General features: G+C 39.8%; 1 protein-coding gene across 1 annotated transcript in view; it reads right to left on the bottom strand.

The window, feature by feature from the left end:
- Window positions 1–16,963, bottom strand: part of Cdh11 (cadherin 11) — a 162,879-nt gene that overhangs the window by 87,992 nt on the left and 57,924 nt on the right. Inside the window, exon 2 of the mRNA XM_059264253.1 lies at window positions 7,479–7,606. The gene's annotated coding sequence lies outside the window, so the exon portion shown is untranslated. The remainder of the gene's footprint in view (window positions 1–7,478; window positions 7,607–16,963) is intronic.

The following is a 16,963-nucleotide window of genomic DNA, read 5'->3' as shown; positions in this document are numbered from 1 at the left end:
AGTTCCCTTATAATAGGAAGTATCATGAGTTTTTGGCAGGTGCTTATGTAAATTTAGTTTGAGTAAGCAGCCAATAGATGTGTGTCTAATGAAAAAATAAGTTAGTTAATGAACATATAGGAATTTATTCCTTGAAATAACACCCCCACTGTGCTCAGATTCAATTGCTTTTTCAACTGATATATTCCTTTGTCTCACTTTCATCTCCTGAGAGGAACCCTCCACACTTGGAAAAAAACAAAAAACAAAACTATGTCTTCGCAAAGATAATGAAAGAGTGTGCCCTGCAAGGCTTCCAGTAGTGGGAATGGGACACCAACGCAGCCACAAAACCTTCAACTTATAATTTGTCCTGCCTGACAGATGTGCAGGGAGAATGGTAGCACAGAATTTGTGGGAGAAGCTAACCAATAACTGTTCTAACTTGTGGCCTCTACCTCTATACAGTTGTCATGTCTGGCTTTGCCTTGATGGCCAAGAACTGGAAGCTGGGTATCCCAGAGACCTAGGATAGAGCCAAACACAACTGGCCAAAAAAAATTAATAAAATGATTCCTAATGATATTCTGCTATAATAATAGATCAGTACGTAGCTCAATCGTCATCAGAGAGGGTTCATCCAACAACTGATGGGACCAGATGAAGAGACCCACAGGCAAACAGGGAACCTTGCAGAGGAAGAGGAAGAATTGTAGGAGCCTGAAGGGTAGAGGACACCAGAAGAACATGGCCCACAGAACCAACTAAGCAGAGCTCACAGGCGCTCACTGAATCTAAAGCAACGGTCAAGGAGCCTGCATGGGTCTGAGCTAGGTCCTCTGCATATATGTTATGGTTGTGTAGGTTTTTGTGAGACTGCTAACAGTAGGGTATCCCTGACTTTTGTCTACTCTTGGACCCTTTTCCTCCTACTGGGAGTTTGTGCCTAGCTTTATTGTAACTTGTTATGTTGTGTTTGGTTGATAACCCTAGTTGATAACCCTGGGAGGCCTGTTCTTTTATGAAGGGAAATGTGGAAGAAGGCAGGTTTTGGGGACTGAGAGAAGTAGAAAGAAGGGAAACTGAGGTCAGGAAGTATTGTATGAGAGAAGAATAAATTTTAAAAATGAAAAAGAAAAAAAAAGAGTGTGCCTTGAAGGCTTTCAGGACTTGTTTGCTGAGAGAAAGAATGAATGAGCACCAGAGAACAATCATTTTGTGTCTAGACTACAGGGCTACAAAACCCTGTCACATTGCTTTTTAGCTTACTTCCTGCCTGTCTCAGTATTCATAAGTCCTCTCACTTTGCATGCACATTATCCTTTGCTATGTAATACACAGAGGAAGTACACAGATAACTTGAGCAATGCTGAGATGCTTTGATCTTTCAAAGGAGAGAATCCTACACCAGTCTTTGAGATGCCGTGTTGACTTTGACAAGCAGAACAGAAAAGATAATGCCATCTAAATGGCTGCTTGTCGGAAATGAAGAGATTGCATTTCAATTGAACTGTCTGTTGCTTCTCTGTACCACTGAGCACACAAGACAAGCACAGCGAACATACTCTCCTTCCTCAAATGGCTGCCCCTCATGATCAATTAAGTCAGTGTCAAATTCTTCCCCAAAGGTCAAGGTACTGAAACATGGTCTCCTCTGTCCACCTGTGTTCTCAAGGCTTATCAGGTACTTCTGGTAGGGCAAGAAATATGCTCTTAGTTGCCGATGCATCAGCGCTATTTCTTTCCATAAAAGCATGGAAACAGGAAACTTGCTGGGGTCTCTGTTTAAGTGACATACAAGCCGTATCCTGATTTGGAGTGATAGTTTATAAAACCATTGTATAGAATACAACCAAATGACTTTCATGAGTCAGTGACACTAGGTGAAAAGTTTGTGATGATTTCTTGTATTGTTTTTGTTTTAAATTCTTGATTGGGTTTGAAATGTTTTAAAAAGCAAACAGAAATGTTTTAAACAAAACAAGCACAATTGAAAGAAGAAAGGAACTTTTTTTAAAAAAAACTGTGATGTAGAACAGTATGCAAGAGACAGCAGTTGGGTGCCTCCATGGACATAAATGACTATTTGAGTGTATGTCCCTGTAACTGCTTTGAAAGTCTCTGGACAGTTATGTACCAAACATAGTGGTGGCATACAGGGATGGAAATTAAAGCATGCATGTTGGACAAGGTTTCTCTGAGCACCAAATTTTCCATTTGATTTTGAAATCAACTCTATTCAGTGGTTTTATTTGTCCACACATAAACAATTTATGGCATATTTTAGTCATGGCTGTAGGTGGAACTTCTGTAGCAGTCCCTTTACCTAGCAAACCATTTCTCATCTCCTCCTGGTCAATCCTACCCATGCTCAACTCTAAACCCAATGATTACCTCCCTCACTGAAGCCTCTTCTCATTTTGTCTAGCAGAGTTAGGCCTTTTGTGTGTAGCATTAATAATCTGCCAGCCCCATTTCATCAACAGAATGCAGGACAGGGTTGTTTACAGGTACGATTTCAGCTTCACTGTCATATTCATATGTAAACACTGATTTCCACAGCAGGCTTACTACCTAGTTCAAAATATAAGAAAAGTCATACCTGTGAAAGATGGTTGATGAAAAACAACTCCCCAGAATGCCATTGGTACTGGAAACCACTATGTAACTTTTAAATCTGTGATGGAGTTTTGAAACACGACTATACCAAAATAATTGCAATAAATACCATCCTCTAACTCCCTCCCACACAAGTTGATTGAGACTAATAATCAAGGTGCAAAAGACTTACAAGGGGCAAACTGATAGCTGTGAGATATCACACTAGTGTGCACAGAGGCATGGTCAATCATGACGCCCTCTGCAAGTTCTCTAGCTACTGTGAACCCTAGTATCCTCATCTATCAGAACACCTAACATGTCAGGCAAAGCTTCAGTTACATCAGACAAGATAATAACTGCAGACTATGGAAGACAGAGCCTGCCTTATGAAGATGGTCAATAAGCACCACACAATTATTACCACACAAATATTATTTAAAAAAAAAATGGTCCTTTTTTTGTGTTGTGAGTTAATAAAGCAAGACAAAGTACCTGCACTTTAGTGTAAGATTATCCTTTAGACTGGAGTTCATTGAAGGATAAGATATTCACTCGGCCTAGCCAATAATAGCATCGTGCATTTGGTCCTTGAATCGGGAGTAGCTGTCTCATTACACATAGCGAAGATCTGCAGTATATAGTCAACAAGTGAACGAAGTGTCTGTTTATGATCCCAGTGACACTGGCGTCAGACAGATACTTGGCCTCCTTCTCCATGGTGGCCTACATCCCGAAACAGGAAATGTGCATTCGCAGACAGACCCAGCAGGCACATAGGACACAGCAGCAGGCTGCCAGCCTTTAGAGCTGTCAGTGACAATTCAGAGCCTGGTGGCTTTGGCAGCCCAGGTGAGTTGCCCTCCAAGCAGCTTTCTGGAATTGACTTCTATGCAAATGAGAAATAATTGGGTGACCTGTGACCTGCAGCCCCTGCTGATTGTTACTCAGCGGGATGTCAGTGCACTTGGCTCCTCTTCTGCAAAGGACACTTCCCTTTCACTTCTCCAAGACATTCATTTGCAGGCCCCAGGGCTCTATTAAATACCCAGCAGGGTTGCAGGGCTGACATCTACCCTGCAGCTGCCTGGGGAATTCCTCTGGTGAACTGAGAAGAGTACCTAAGTTACAGATAGGCTAGGGATAGGAGGGAAAGCTCCAGCGAATTTCCTGAGAGGTTGAACTAAGAGCTATTCCTGTGTACCCAGCCCTGTCTCTACCATGTGCTGAAAGTCTCTCTTCTGTTTCCTCATACAGATCTACTTGGATGCAAGCATCATTAAAAGAAAGAAAATATCCTTTCCATCTCTACCTGTGTTTATGGCAAATCACAGGGATCCGATCAAGAAACTCTAAAATTCTTATATATTGGCAATCAGTAGAAAAGAAATGGACACACTTCTAGATTCATCTGAATCACCAAAGTTAAGAAACTAATTTGTGAGTCAAACACGTTGTTTGACTTGCTTTGCTCTTTCTAGAAGCTGAGCATTAACAAGATGTTTTCTCCCCTGAGACATAAAAGCCCTTTCCTTGAGATCAGAACCCAGTCCTGAAAAGTCTAAGAATCTGTTTCATCTGTGTTATGGCTTTTTGCTGTTGTGGTGGTGGTTTTTAATTTATATAGGGGCTTGTGGGCAGCAGGCTCCTTGGTCTCAATGATTTTTCTGGAAGCATAAGACTATTTTGGTTCCTCGCCTTGAATAAAAAAGCAATGCAAAGTCCCAAAGAAAAGACTGTGTTTAATCTCTAGGTGGAAAAAAAATCTAACAGATTTCCTACAAGTGCTTTCTGTTTAATTTTTGACTGTTTCGTCAGTACCTTATGCTACCTGTCCCCACTATCTAGAAAAAAATAGGAAATATCATTAGCACATCCGAGTGAAGAATTCAGAAGGCTGATAAAATGAAGAGGCCTATCAGCCTTGGCAAACAAACAAGATGATCAGCATTCACAGGCATAACTACAGAAGAAATGCATGCCACCTGCTGAAGCAGGCTTCAGAGCGAAGGAGCACAGGAGATGCCAACACCAGGGCAGCCCATCCCAGCCTTGCGATTTCCCAATCAGGCTGGTGCTTAGCAAGGAGGCGCAGTCAGCCACGCTTCCACTGCCGATTGTTTCACTCACGCACTGTGGTTTTGTTTGTGTTTTTGTTTTCCTATCGACTGTTAACCAGAGCATGAGGGGAAAGTTTGAAGACTTCTCAAATGGAAATTCTCTCCCCAAAGTGACTCTCATTAATATATGAGACAAAACAATCCGGGAAATCTCCAAAGACTTATACATTGCACACACAGTGGCTAGATGCCTGTCTTTTTTTTTTTTTCTTTTTTTTTTTTAACAATAGTTTCAGAGGACTAAAGAAGCAGTCTCATGTGGAGGAAATGTTTTTGCTCATAATTTAGCAGATTCATTTAGAGGAAAGGCAGAAGGAGATTGGCAAAAGGCAAAGCAATAGAAAAGTCAGATGTTCCATTGATACAAACTAAAAAGATAAAAAGTTGCAGTATATTGCCATGGGCAACTTATCCTCTGCAAGGTTGAGTTTTCTCATTTAAAATTTTTGAATAATAATAGTAGCTGCAGCAAAAAGCAAGCATTAAGGGAGTGATACCTCTAAAGACAGCATGCTTCTGACACAGTGAAAACAGGCAATGCCAGGTAGCTGATCTTAGTAATTCCCCTATGCCCCCATGCTGTGAAGTGAAGGGCTCTGTCATTCATCTATGTTGTGATGGACCTGATCTATAGCCTACCATCCCAACCACAGTGAACTCAGTTTCCCCCAAACAATGAGCCAAAATAAATCTTTCCTCCTGTGAGCTGTTTCTGTTTGATCACAGTGACTACAAAAGTGATTCGTATACTGACAATTATGACCTGATGTGAAATTACTGTGGATGGTGTAATCCCTAGCCACTGAAGTATTGTCTAGGAGACAACCATGACTTGATCTTAGGGAATAAAAAATGAAAGCAAACAAGCAAACAAATCTTTTTAGGGATAATGAGGTCCAAGCTAAGAAATATAAAAAAAGAGAAATGTTATTGTTTGAGAGAAATGAGCCTGTGTCCTAATGGATAGCTCCTGGAGGGACATATAACAAAGAGTGGGTGTGCAGAAAGAGTGGCTTAGATGTGAATCTGGTTAGTAAAAGGGTGGCTTTCTTATTAAAGGATTCTAGAAGTCTCTTAAGAAACTCGTAATTAGGGGCTGGAGAGATGTCTCAGCAGTTAAGAGCACTGGTTGTTCTTCTAGAAGCCCTGGGTTCAGTTCCCAGCACCTACCTGGCAGCTTACAACTGTCTGTAACTCCAGTTTCAGGGGACCCAATACCTTAACACCAGTGTACATAAAACAAAGTTAAATAAATTCTTTTTTAAAAAAAAGAAACTCATAATTAATCCATAGGTCTGTCTTTAAAGGGGATGAACCAGAAGAATAACATAATACACAGACTTAGGGAAACACTTCTCACTGTATGTATGGAAGATAGAACGCCTTGGAGCTGATGAAGACAGATAGCAAGAGAGGCCAAAATATCAGTAATATTAGAGAAGAATCTGTCTTACCTTGGATAGTGTCAGTTGTAATAGATGAACAAAAAAAAAATAAAGGAATAATTGAAACTAGTACATATAGGAATCTACTAGAATCAGTTTCTGTAAGAGATAAGGACTGAGAGACACATGGAATCTTTCCTGTGTCTAAATTGTTGTTCTCCCACTGAAATGTGTTCTCCCACTGAAATGTGAGATATAGGACACAGTGAAGATTTAGAGGAAAACATGTAACATGCATTTAGCCTGCACACATGTACCACCTGGAAGATGTAAGTATGCACAATGGACATAGACATTTGCATAGATAGGTCTAGAATCTCAGAGAATTAATGTTAAATTAATTAATCTAACATTTATGTAGGCCAACCTGGTCTACATAGTGAGTATCAGGCCATTCAGAGCTCCACAAGAGAGACCACATCTGAAACACAAATTTCTAACTGAGGATACAATATCAATGGCCTTTGGAAATGGTGTCAGTCACCATTGAACAGATAAGATGAACGTAAATGAACTTGGAAAATTCTAAAACTTAAGAACTGTCAGAGATTAAGGATCCAATCACTGTATTATCTCAGGAAAGAGCTCATTAACTTAAAGACATTCAGTCAGTGAACAGCAGAGCTGGGCCTAGTATTAAAATCAGACTTCCTGGCTCATGATTGAGCCTCCCTGGCTTTTGAGGTATGAGCATTCCAGACTCTTAGCAATTTCTTTTTTTTTTTTCTTTCTTTTTTTTTCTTTTTAAGAATGCAAGCCATCTTGTTTTTTATTTTAAAAACTTCCTTTCAAAAGTAAGAAAAAGATAAAAATTCAGGGTAGCAATCATCTTAATCAGTCTGTCCAGACATGTCCTTATCAGAGAATTATCATCTTTAGTCTTTCTCCTTTCTTCCATACCAGATTCAATTAAAAAGATTGTCCTGCCGGGCGGTGGTGGCGCACGCCTTTAATCCCAGCACTCGGGAGGCAGAGCCAGGCGGATCTCTGTGAGTTCGAGGCCAGCCTGGGCTACCAAGTGAGTTCTAGGAAAGGCGCAAAGCTACACAGAGAAACCCTGTCTCGAAAAACCAAAAAAAAAAAAAAAAAAAAAAAAAAGATTGTCCTCCCCAGATTGATGCCTAACAGGTACAAATTAAAGAGAACTCAACCAAAACAACATTGAATAGTTGCCTTTTTAAAGCCAAAGAGACAGATTTCCCTCCCTCTAAAATTCCTTCAAGTTTAATGAAATTCTAGCTCAAGCCAGACATGAGGACTGTAACTGGAAGGCTTAACTCCCATCTTCACAGACATAGTTACATGTGATGCCCTCAGTACTGCTGGCCCATCTTACCTTCTTCACCCATTGGACACTTGCTGCCAATTCCTATAACATATTCCACCCATCTGATTGGTCACTCAACAAATAACAACAGAAATGAATGTCTTCACAGGGCCACAAAGCCAAAAGCACAGTGATTTCTGAAAGAAAAAATAAAGAAAAGAAGCATCATTAGTAATATAGACACAGTAGCAATTACTAAAGTAACTCACTACTTTATATTGGAGATAGGCAGTTGCATAAGACAGACCTTTCCCTTCAAAGACAATACCCTAGGCATACAAAGAAATTATAAATAAGCTATTACAATTATATGAAAAACTGGGGAAACTTGTGGATTTAGAATTACTAGTGTAGTGTGATTAACCACATATATCTTTAGTACTTTGATAACAAAGGTAAAGCTGGAGAACTGTCCAAGTGCTTCTGCTGTGCATATTACATCCACTTGCTCTAGAAATAACAATAACCTCTTCAGGGTAGATAGAAAGACTGAAAGAGAATTTTTCAGTCAACATATACTCTGATTCAAAGTCATGCATTCCCTCCAAACGTGAGACACAGTAATTTGGAGCTGACCAGTCCTCATGCGATGATCTACTCAAGCACAACAGGGAACTGTGATGGAATAGTTGTTCACATCCAAGAAGATCAGAGCACAGGGTTAAGCATCCTTGCCAGTCTTCATCTGACTTGCATTTCCCCTTCCCTACAACAAAATCTAGATTTTCTGTGTGGGAGGAGATGTGTTCTGTCTGGATTTTGGTCTTATTGAACTTTGTATCTACTGAAGTGTTTAACACATTCCTTATCCCAGAGCATCTGTTCATATATTAGTTGAAGGAATGGAGAGAAATACATGGAGTGTCTAAACAGCTGTCATCTTTGAAAACTGAGGCACTGAACTCAAGAAGCAAAGCATCCCTAAGACTGCAGCCTACAGATGTTCTTGAATGTCATTCAGCTCTAGAATGCCGCCTTCTATGACCAGCTTGGCTTGGGTTTAATCAAAATTTTCATTAACTATTTATTGTACTCTGTTTATCTCAAAATCTACTTTTCCTTTATCTATGTAATAGCTCCTTAATACAACACATTCAAACAAAATAAAACAGACAAAACACAAAATAAAAGACAAAGAAAAACCCTCACTGAAAGAATACAGATGCATTTGAAATCTAAAATGATCTTATCAACAAGAACAATAAAATTACCTTATTGTGTGAGATACTCAGGATGCCAAGGACAGGGCAGCCCTGGACTTATGCTGGACACACATGGAGGCATTCACACAACATGGAACTGATGAGGCAAGCAGGAGACATGTTGTAGCCAGGCAGCAAATATGTTGCCACCAATAAATCACATGTTTAGATCTCAGGACCTGGATCTCAACCCGATCAGTATAACCAATTAATTAACATTAAGTGAATCTCAGGTGAGGGGCCTTTACTGCAATGGATTTAAAAACTATTATATAGAGAAAGGAAAAGAGTTTTCAAACTGAAGACAATTTTTCTTGAGCCTTCATAGCTATTGGTTTGCCCTCTTAGGTTTAGACTTGCTTGGGACCCATCACTCTTTCTTAGAGTTTCTTTCTCTTGGAATGAGAACGTCTATCTACCCGATGCCTCTCAACATCATATCATGGAAGCACACAATTCATTTGGGTCTACAAATTCATATCTACAGGGTATTTGGCCTCAGGATGAACTGTGATTTGATTATTCCATGTTTGATATAGATAAAATTAAGACGAGAGGTGGAAGATTAAAACTATTGTTGCCCCACTTCCTGCCACCACTTATGGTTCAGGGAATCCTGAGGAATATAAGGTAAAAGATTGGAAGAGCCATAGAGCATGAGGATGCCAAGGAAACAAGGCCTTCTAAATACAATAGGACCCACACACATAGACTGTGGCAGCATGAATAGGAACTGCACAGGTCTAGGATAGATGGAGTCCCAGCCCTGAAAAGGGAAATGGGCATGAGCCCCCATCTTCAACCCAGAAGCTATGTCCAAATGATAACCACTCATAAACAAAATATTAGTTTTCTTCACAGAGTCTCATTGGGTATCGGAACCATTCTTGATGCTAGGCCCCATACCTAGCAGTAAATGGCCAAGAAGAAGGGAACTCAATAGCATTGTTTGGAGGTTTTTTCTCATAATGCTATGTTAGGGCTTTGGTTGTTATTGTTCTCGTTTTACCTCACATACATGTCCTTTGAGTGTACATTGTGGTTTCTGGTTTTGTGTTTTTATGAGATTTCTGGGTCTAGGTATGAGAACATATTTGTCTGTTTGTGTGTTTCTGTGTCTATGTGCATTCCTTGAGCTTTCCTTTGGACACTTTTTCTTCTGTTTGTTTGTTTGTTTTTTCTATTCTGGTTCATCTGTTTTTATTTTACCCTTTTTTGTGATGCCTGTTTGTATTCTGATGAGAAAGAAGGAAAGGGTGGATGGGGAAATATGGGGGATCTCGGAGGAGTTGCAGGAGGAGAAAAAGGTAATCAGAATATATTATATAAAAAACTATTTTCAATAAAAATAAATAAGTATGAAAGTAGTGTGAAAACAAGTCAGACTTAGGAGCTGTTCAAATGGAAAGATTGTATTTTGTATGTGAAAGAGTATGAATTGGAGGATAGGGTAAAGTCTTGTAGGTTGAAAGTTTGTGACCCCCTCTCAATATCTAGATAATAGTATTTGAAGGCTGGGGCCTCCTTTGAGAGATACTTAGGTGGAAGTAGGGCTCCTTTGGTGAGATTAGCATCCATGTAAAGTGAGAATGCATAGTAGCATGTTCTCTCTCTCTCTCCTTTTTGTCTTCTGTGTCTATATTTCTCTTATGTGAGAAAACAGTGAAAAGTGAAAAGATGACTGTCTGCAAGACCAGAAAGTGGTCATCCCAGGAACCAAACATACTAGTGCCTTCATCTTGAACTACTTAGTCTCCAGACTCTGAGGTAAGTATATATTATTGAAACTACTCTTCCTGGAGCAGTCAGCGTAGACACACACACACACACACACACACACACACACACACACACACACACGAGAGAGAGAGAGAGAGAGAGAGAGAGAGAGAGAGAGAGAGAGAGCACCTTCCTATCTCTATTTGTCCCAGACACATATGAACAAAGGTGCCAATTTTAATTGTCAACCTTTTCAAACCTTTATATAATTTTACTTATCCAATTGCATGACTGGAGAGACTCCAAATAAAGTAGTGTCTATATGTGTTCACACAACTCTCAGCCCTGTGTAGGGTAATTAAGAATTGTTATCAGTCAACACATGTCTGAATGGGATGTTAATGAGCAGTAGATTATTAAAATGTTATAAACAGCATGAAAAAGGCATTTTACCAAGTTATATATAACACCTTCTCTTGTATCTGAGATAACACTGTTGGTATTCCCCATCTAACTCAGTGGAGTAAAACTATTGCTGAGGGTCACAGACAAAAACAAGAGAGACAGGGTGAGTATCTAAAAGACAAATGTCCAAGCTCTTGGTCCTTCTGTCTTTCTTCTCTAGGATAATATTGCTATGGTGCACTCTGTGGCTAGCACTATCTGTAAAACTTCATTTTGTCTACTGAAACCACCTGGAGTCTTCACTTTGCCTTGCTTCTTCACCTTTCAGGCTATTCCATATGAAATGCTTTTCATCCAAAGGTCACAGAGACGTTTTGGAAGAAACAAACAAATAAACCAAAAGATGGCCATTGTTTAAGTATTTAGAGTTCTGTTAACTCCAAAACTTTGTGAATGAGGAGCTGTGAGCTCTGGGGAAAGGGTTGCCCTCTAACTATGGCATATTAAATACAAACACTCTAAACTTATTTGAGTTTTTAGCAATGTTTCAGGGTCTGAGAGGGCTATGAGGGTTTACTCTACAACTTTGCCTTCTGCAAAATCCTTCATGTTAAAATGTCCATTTTCTGTCATTTTGCACATAACTCCATGGCCCTCTAACCTGGAATCATGTGTTGCCTTCTGTTCTTCTGAATCTAGTCTTGCCCCATCCATACCCTACCTGCTCTAAGATGTTCCTCTTTCATGTACCAAGCGTAGGAGTCATTAGTGTCACCTTCCAGTGCAGCCACCCTGAGCTCTAGTAGCCCCTTTCATTGCCATGCATGGCCACCTATCCATAGGATTAAAGTTCTTAGGAAGACAGGCATTAAATAGCATATATTATTTGAGAGACAAAGAAATCAGGAACAAGAACACCTGAAGGCTGCCGGTGTGAAGAAATGTGAAGGGAAAATCACTATGCATGCATATCAAAATCAAGACCACTCAAACAAATACCAGTGTGCAGGCCTGTGATTCATACATTCAGGTATCTAGGATAGAAGATAGTGAGTTTGATACAAACCTTGGCTTCCACATGAAATTCTGTCTCAAAAAATAAAGATTCTGGATGGATGCATGGGTAAAGTAAGAACCCTAATTTGAAGGTTTGGTTTACACACAGTCATGTCTTTTTCTTTTCCAGATCTCTAAAACTAATGCTTTGGCATATAGATTACCATGTGTGGATCCTCTTCTAAGACTTCTGGCATGGCTGATGGGAACTGAACACCTGACTTCTGCATGGGCAGTAAGGACCCCTAAGAACTGAGCCATTTCTAGTGGAGGCCCTCTTGTAGAATATAAGTTCAGCAAGGCTGAGTATATTCTAAAAGCATATTCAACAGCACAGTGATAAAAAACCAACCATGTTGCAGTGGTGGAGGGGTGGATGATAGTATGTGTAGAATATATTAAAGTATCCCCTTTCCACTTACTCCATCAATGCATCCATCAGTATCTTCAGACCTATATCTGTAGTTACTGTAGGCACAAAAGCCATAGCAAGAATGAGGGCTTAAAAAAATCATTGCCATAGAGGGGTGTTGTGGGATATTTGGCCACACTGTGAACCCCAAGTTTGCATTTGCATTTGAGTTAATTAAATAAAATCAACCTTGGGCCAGGAGGCTGAGTTAGAAACTAGTTGACAGGAAGTAATCATAGAGAGTCAGAGAGTGTCTGTAAGACAATGGAGAGATGCAAAGAAAGTAGTAAGGAGGGACTTTGTTTGACATTTTTTTTTTTTAAGTAGAATGGAAGAATGCTCTCTTTTGGAGATGCCAGAAAAGAGACAAGGTCAGCTAGTTGTTACTCACCCTCTCTGAGCTAGCAGGTTTTCACCCCAGCCTTTGACTCCTGAGTTTTATTGATAAATAGAACAATAGAGATTTAATTAAAAGCTATATTTGGCACCAGCAACATAGCTGGTGCCTGCAGGAACAGAATTCCTGCCAGGCTAAGGCCTGAGTGGCCAAGGCTGCTGCCAGAGAAGCAGGCCAGTAACTGCAGAGCCAAAATTGCTGACTGAAACAGCATTAGATTAAAGCATAGCCTCTGTGCTAACAAAAAAAATGACAGAGGGGAGCAAGGTAGACAAGGGAGATGGCAGTGCAACCTCATTTTACAGGTACAGAAACTGGGGCTTTGTCATGAATGCCCAAGTGCATGCAGCAGGGAAATACCAGGAATGCACTAGGTTGCCACAAGTCCACTCCTCTCACAATCTCTAACAGCCCCAACATCTGGGCCACTTCTCAGAGCAAGCAGTGCCTGTTCCTGTTGTGTGTCCAAGGATACCTTCTACATTTACTGTAAGCATGTAGCAAAGAACTAAAGAGAGCTGGGAGCAGAGTCAATCAAAACAAATAATGACTAAGCTTTTGCATGTCATCACTGTAAAAGTGAGTCACAACGCAGGTTTGTGAAATGGCTGTTAGGACTATACTTTACTCTCCTCTAGAAGCAATGACTAGAGGCATGTGGCTGATTCTGCTCTGTGATTTTCTTGCTCAGCAAGCAGCAGAAGGGGCTCAATGAGTGCAGTACACTCTGGGCATCTACAGATGGGAGCTTACGGCTTTTTAGAGTGTTACATGTTCTCAACATTGTCAAAGTGATGATTAAGCGCCATTAATAATCACCACTGGGTGTTTTTTTTTTTCTTGTTATTGCCAAAGTCCCTAAACCATATGGTGAAGCATATTTCATAAGATAAGCCTGTTGATTATGAATTTTCAGAAGAAAGGGAGAAACACTGTGAGAAAACATGACTTAAAGCTCAGATTTTTGCCTGTGCGACACTTGATTGAGTATGGGTAAGGAGTAACTGTCTGAGTCCTCCTTCTCTATATAAAATGTGGATTATAACAATTTTGGAGGATTATCACGAAGAGCAGCAAGAATAAATTGAAAACCTCAATTAATAATCATGAGTTGTGATTGTAAGAAGACAGATACACATTTTACATTTACAATGGTTATGGTTGTTTGATTTTCCTTTGTATGTTTACTTTTTATAAAACTCATCAGTAGATATGTCAGCATTTATATAGGACATTTGCAATCATATAATGTGTAACTAATATCCATCTGTGAGCACCAGCATTGTCATTTTTTTTTCATATGAGGAAACCAAGTCTCAAAGAGTTTTACAGATGCCGTGATGTTCATTGGCTGAGCTTAGACCTCTGCTTCCATGTGCGTTTAGAGGTTTCCAGCAGCCCATGTTTTATGTCCCCTGTTAAGTCTCCCAGGCTGGTTCCTCACTGATAGAACCATGGGATGATATCCCAAAACTAACTGTAATTACAAGAAACCATCCACAAAAAGTTCCTGGGCTCCAAATGGATTTGACACAGCAGCCTTTTAAATTAATCTTTTAACATGATTATTTTTATGTCCCTTTAGTCATTTTCCTAAGTAAGCCATGCCTTCAGAAGCACCTAATACAAAGTGACAACCTTTGCTTTTTTCTAAAGGGCCGATGGACAGGCGTAGAAGAGAGTCCATTGTCACCATGGTAATTACTGCACAATACCTGATGGCCAATGGACAGTCAGGAGGCTTAGGCAGCAGCTGAATCCGGCATTGTCCTGGCCCGATAAAAAGATTAGAAGCCCTGAAAAGCCATGGAGCAGGATCTCACAGCTCTTTCGTTGGGTCCTGAAAGGCGCATTGTGCTGCTACCATAAATTCTGGGTTCCCCGGGCACTTGACAACTGAAGCCAGGGATAATAGAATTCTTGTGTCCAACAAAACACTCCTTGTCCAATGGCAGTCTTATCAGCCGCATTTACAAATGTCTTTCGTTGTACCCAAATAATTCCCTATTAGAAGGGCTATTGGGAGCAGAACTAAATAAATATTCACAGCCTTTGTAATATCTTTGAGAAATGAATAAACAAACAGTATTCTAGCATATGAGGTAGCCTCCTGCTCCTCTACATGTTGTTACAATTTCTTGCCCAAATTACAGTTTCACTTTCTCTCTTTAGCATATTAACAATTCCAGAATGACTTGGCACCATTCTCCAACCACTGTAGATCCCTGATATTATTGCCACGGACAAGGTGTGTTTTGTTGCATGCATTTATTTTTAATTAATGCTTCCAACAAGGCTCAGAGGGGCTTTAGCTTATCTCATGCCAACTTCACAAAAGAAAAAGGATGCAGAGTTCAGAGAGGCCAATAACTTGCCCAAGATAACCAGGCAATGAGAATTCCAATCTAGATTTCCCTGACATCAAAGTCCCTGCCCTTTTTATTCCATCCTGATAACTTTGAAATTGGGAAGAAGAAGAAGAAGAAGAAGAAGAAGAAGAAGAAGAAGAAGGAGAAGGAGAAGGAGAAGGAGAAGGAGAAGGAGAAGGAGAAGGAGAAGGAGAAGGAGAAGGAGAAGGAGAAGGAGAAGGAGAAGGAGAAGGAGAAGGAGAAGGAGAAGGAGAAGGAGAAGGAGAAGGAGAAGGAGAAGGAGAAGGAGAAGGAGAAGGAGAAGGAGAAGGAGAAGAAGGAGAAGAAGAAGGGGCCCTGTCACAGTAAGTGTGCTCAGTCTAAGAATAATCACAATAAAGCTGTACACAAACACTGAACATATTCCTGTAATTATACAACCTGTGAACACTGCAATATAATGAAATTAAAATCCTTTGTCTAAGATAATATATTTTATTCTTACCCTAAAATGCCAGCAATTTTTTCAGAAGCAAAGAGGGAACAAGTAATATAATCAAACTTTAGGAAAGTGTTTAAGACATCCTTACAGTTTATTAATAAGATTTAATAGAGAATTACCTATGTAAACAAGGCAAACACATGTACATGATCATATGTCTTCTATAACACCATTTACCTTTTTCTATAGTTTGTTTTCTTTTATTTTGCCAATTTGCCTCTCTGTCTTAAATGAAATAACTTGAAAATATGCACATAACAAAACAGACACTTCTTACTTAACAGAAGCCACCAACCAGAAATGCAATGCACACACACACACACATGCAAACACACACACACATACAGACACACACACACACACACACACACACACACAATATTATCTCTAAAAATTTACGTATATGTGTGTCTGAAAATGTTAAAATACTCAGTGATTTCTTTTTTTTTACAATTATTTATTTTCTGTGCATATGTGTATACCTGCTTGTCTGTATGTATACCACATGTGTGCAAGTGCTGAGGAGGTCAGAGGGGGCGTCAATTCACTTGGAGTTTGAATAACAGGTAGTTGTGAGCTGCCTGACATACTGGAAACCAAACTAGGGTCCACTACAAAAGCAGTAAGTATTCTTAACCACATACCATCTCTCCAGCCCCCATTCAGTGGTTTCTCATCAGGCCAAGGGGTGTCCACATTCATTAACACAGCCTACTCACGACTGAGCCTGTCTCAGTCTCACCTGCCCATAGTACATCCAGCATGAGGAATCCTGGTGTTCATTGACTTGGCAGCTGATAACCTCTGTGCCTTTCTGAACATGTCATTCCTTTATTTAAATAAACTCTTTGTTCATTGTTGGTAGAACATCACTAGACCTTCATCTTACTTCCTGTGTGAACTTAGAGAGATCTCCAAGATCCTCTTAACATACCATATTGGAGTCCCTTACTACACTCTATGGCTTTTGGGTTTTCTCAAGGGCAAGAACTCTTTGTTATTGTGGCTATCTGCCCTTTACAATTTTGTATCCAGAGAAGCTATGAGCTACCTGAAGACTGCAATTCACCTTACACTCATTTTTATTTTCTTGAGTCAGTAGACTTCTACCCTCTTCAGGGCTCACTTACTACACTCACCAATGAATGACAGTAGGAAAAAAAGAGAGTGAGAGAGCACAAATGTGCTTATATGTAAGAGAGTGAGAGAGCAAAAACACGTTTATCTGAATGTATACATATGTGTATGTGACTAAAAAATTACCCATTCATGTATTTGATAACAGGGATAACTCTGATTGGTTTTCAAGGACTATAATGAGGTACTCTTTTTGCTCAAATTACTCAGTCTTGATAATGGAACATGACACTCTTTGGTTTGTCTCCTAAAACAATGAAAATCAGAGACAGAGGTTATCATTTATCAACAAAATGACTATTATCAAAAAAGTGGC

This window comes from Peromyscus eremicus, chromosome 5, assembly GCF_949786415.1.
Source record: "Peromyscus eremicus chromosome 5, PerEre_H2_v1, whole genome shotgun sequence".
NCBI lineage: Eukaryota > Metazoa > Chordata > Mammalia > Rodentia > Cricetidae > Peromyscus > Peromyscus eremicus.
This window is presented reverse-complemented; position numbering and strand designations above follow the sequence as displayed.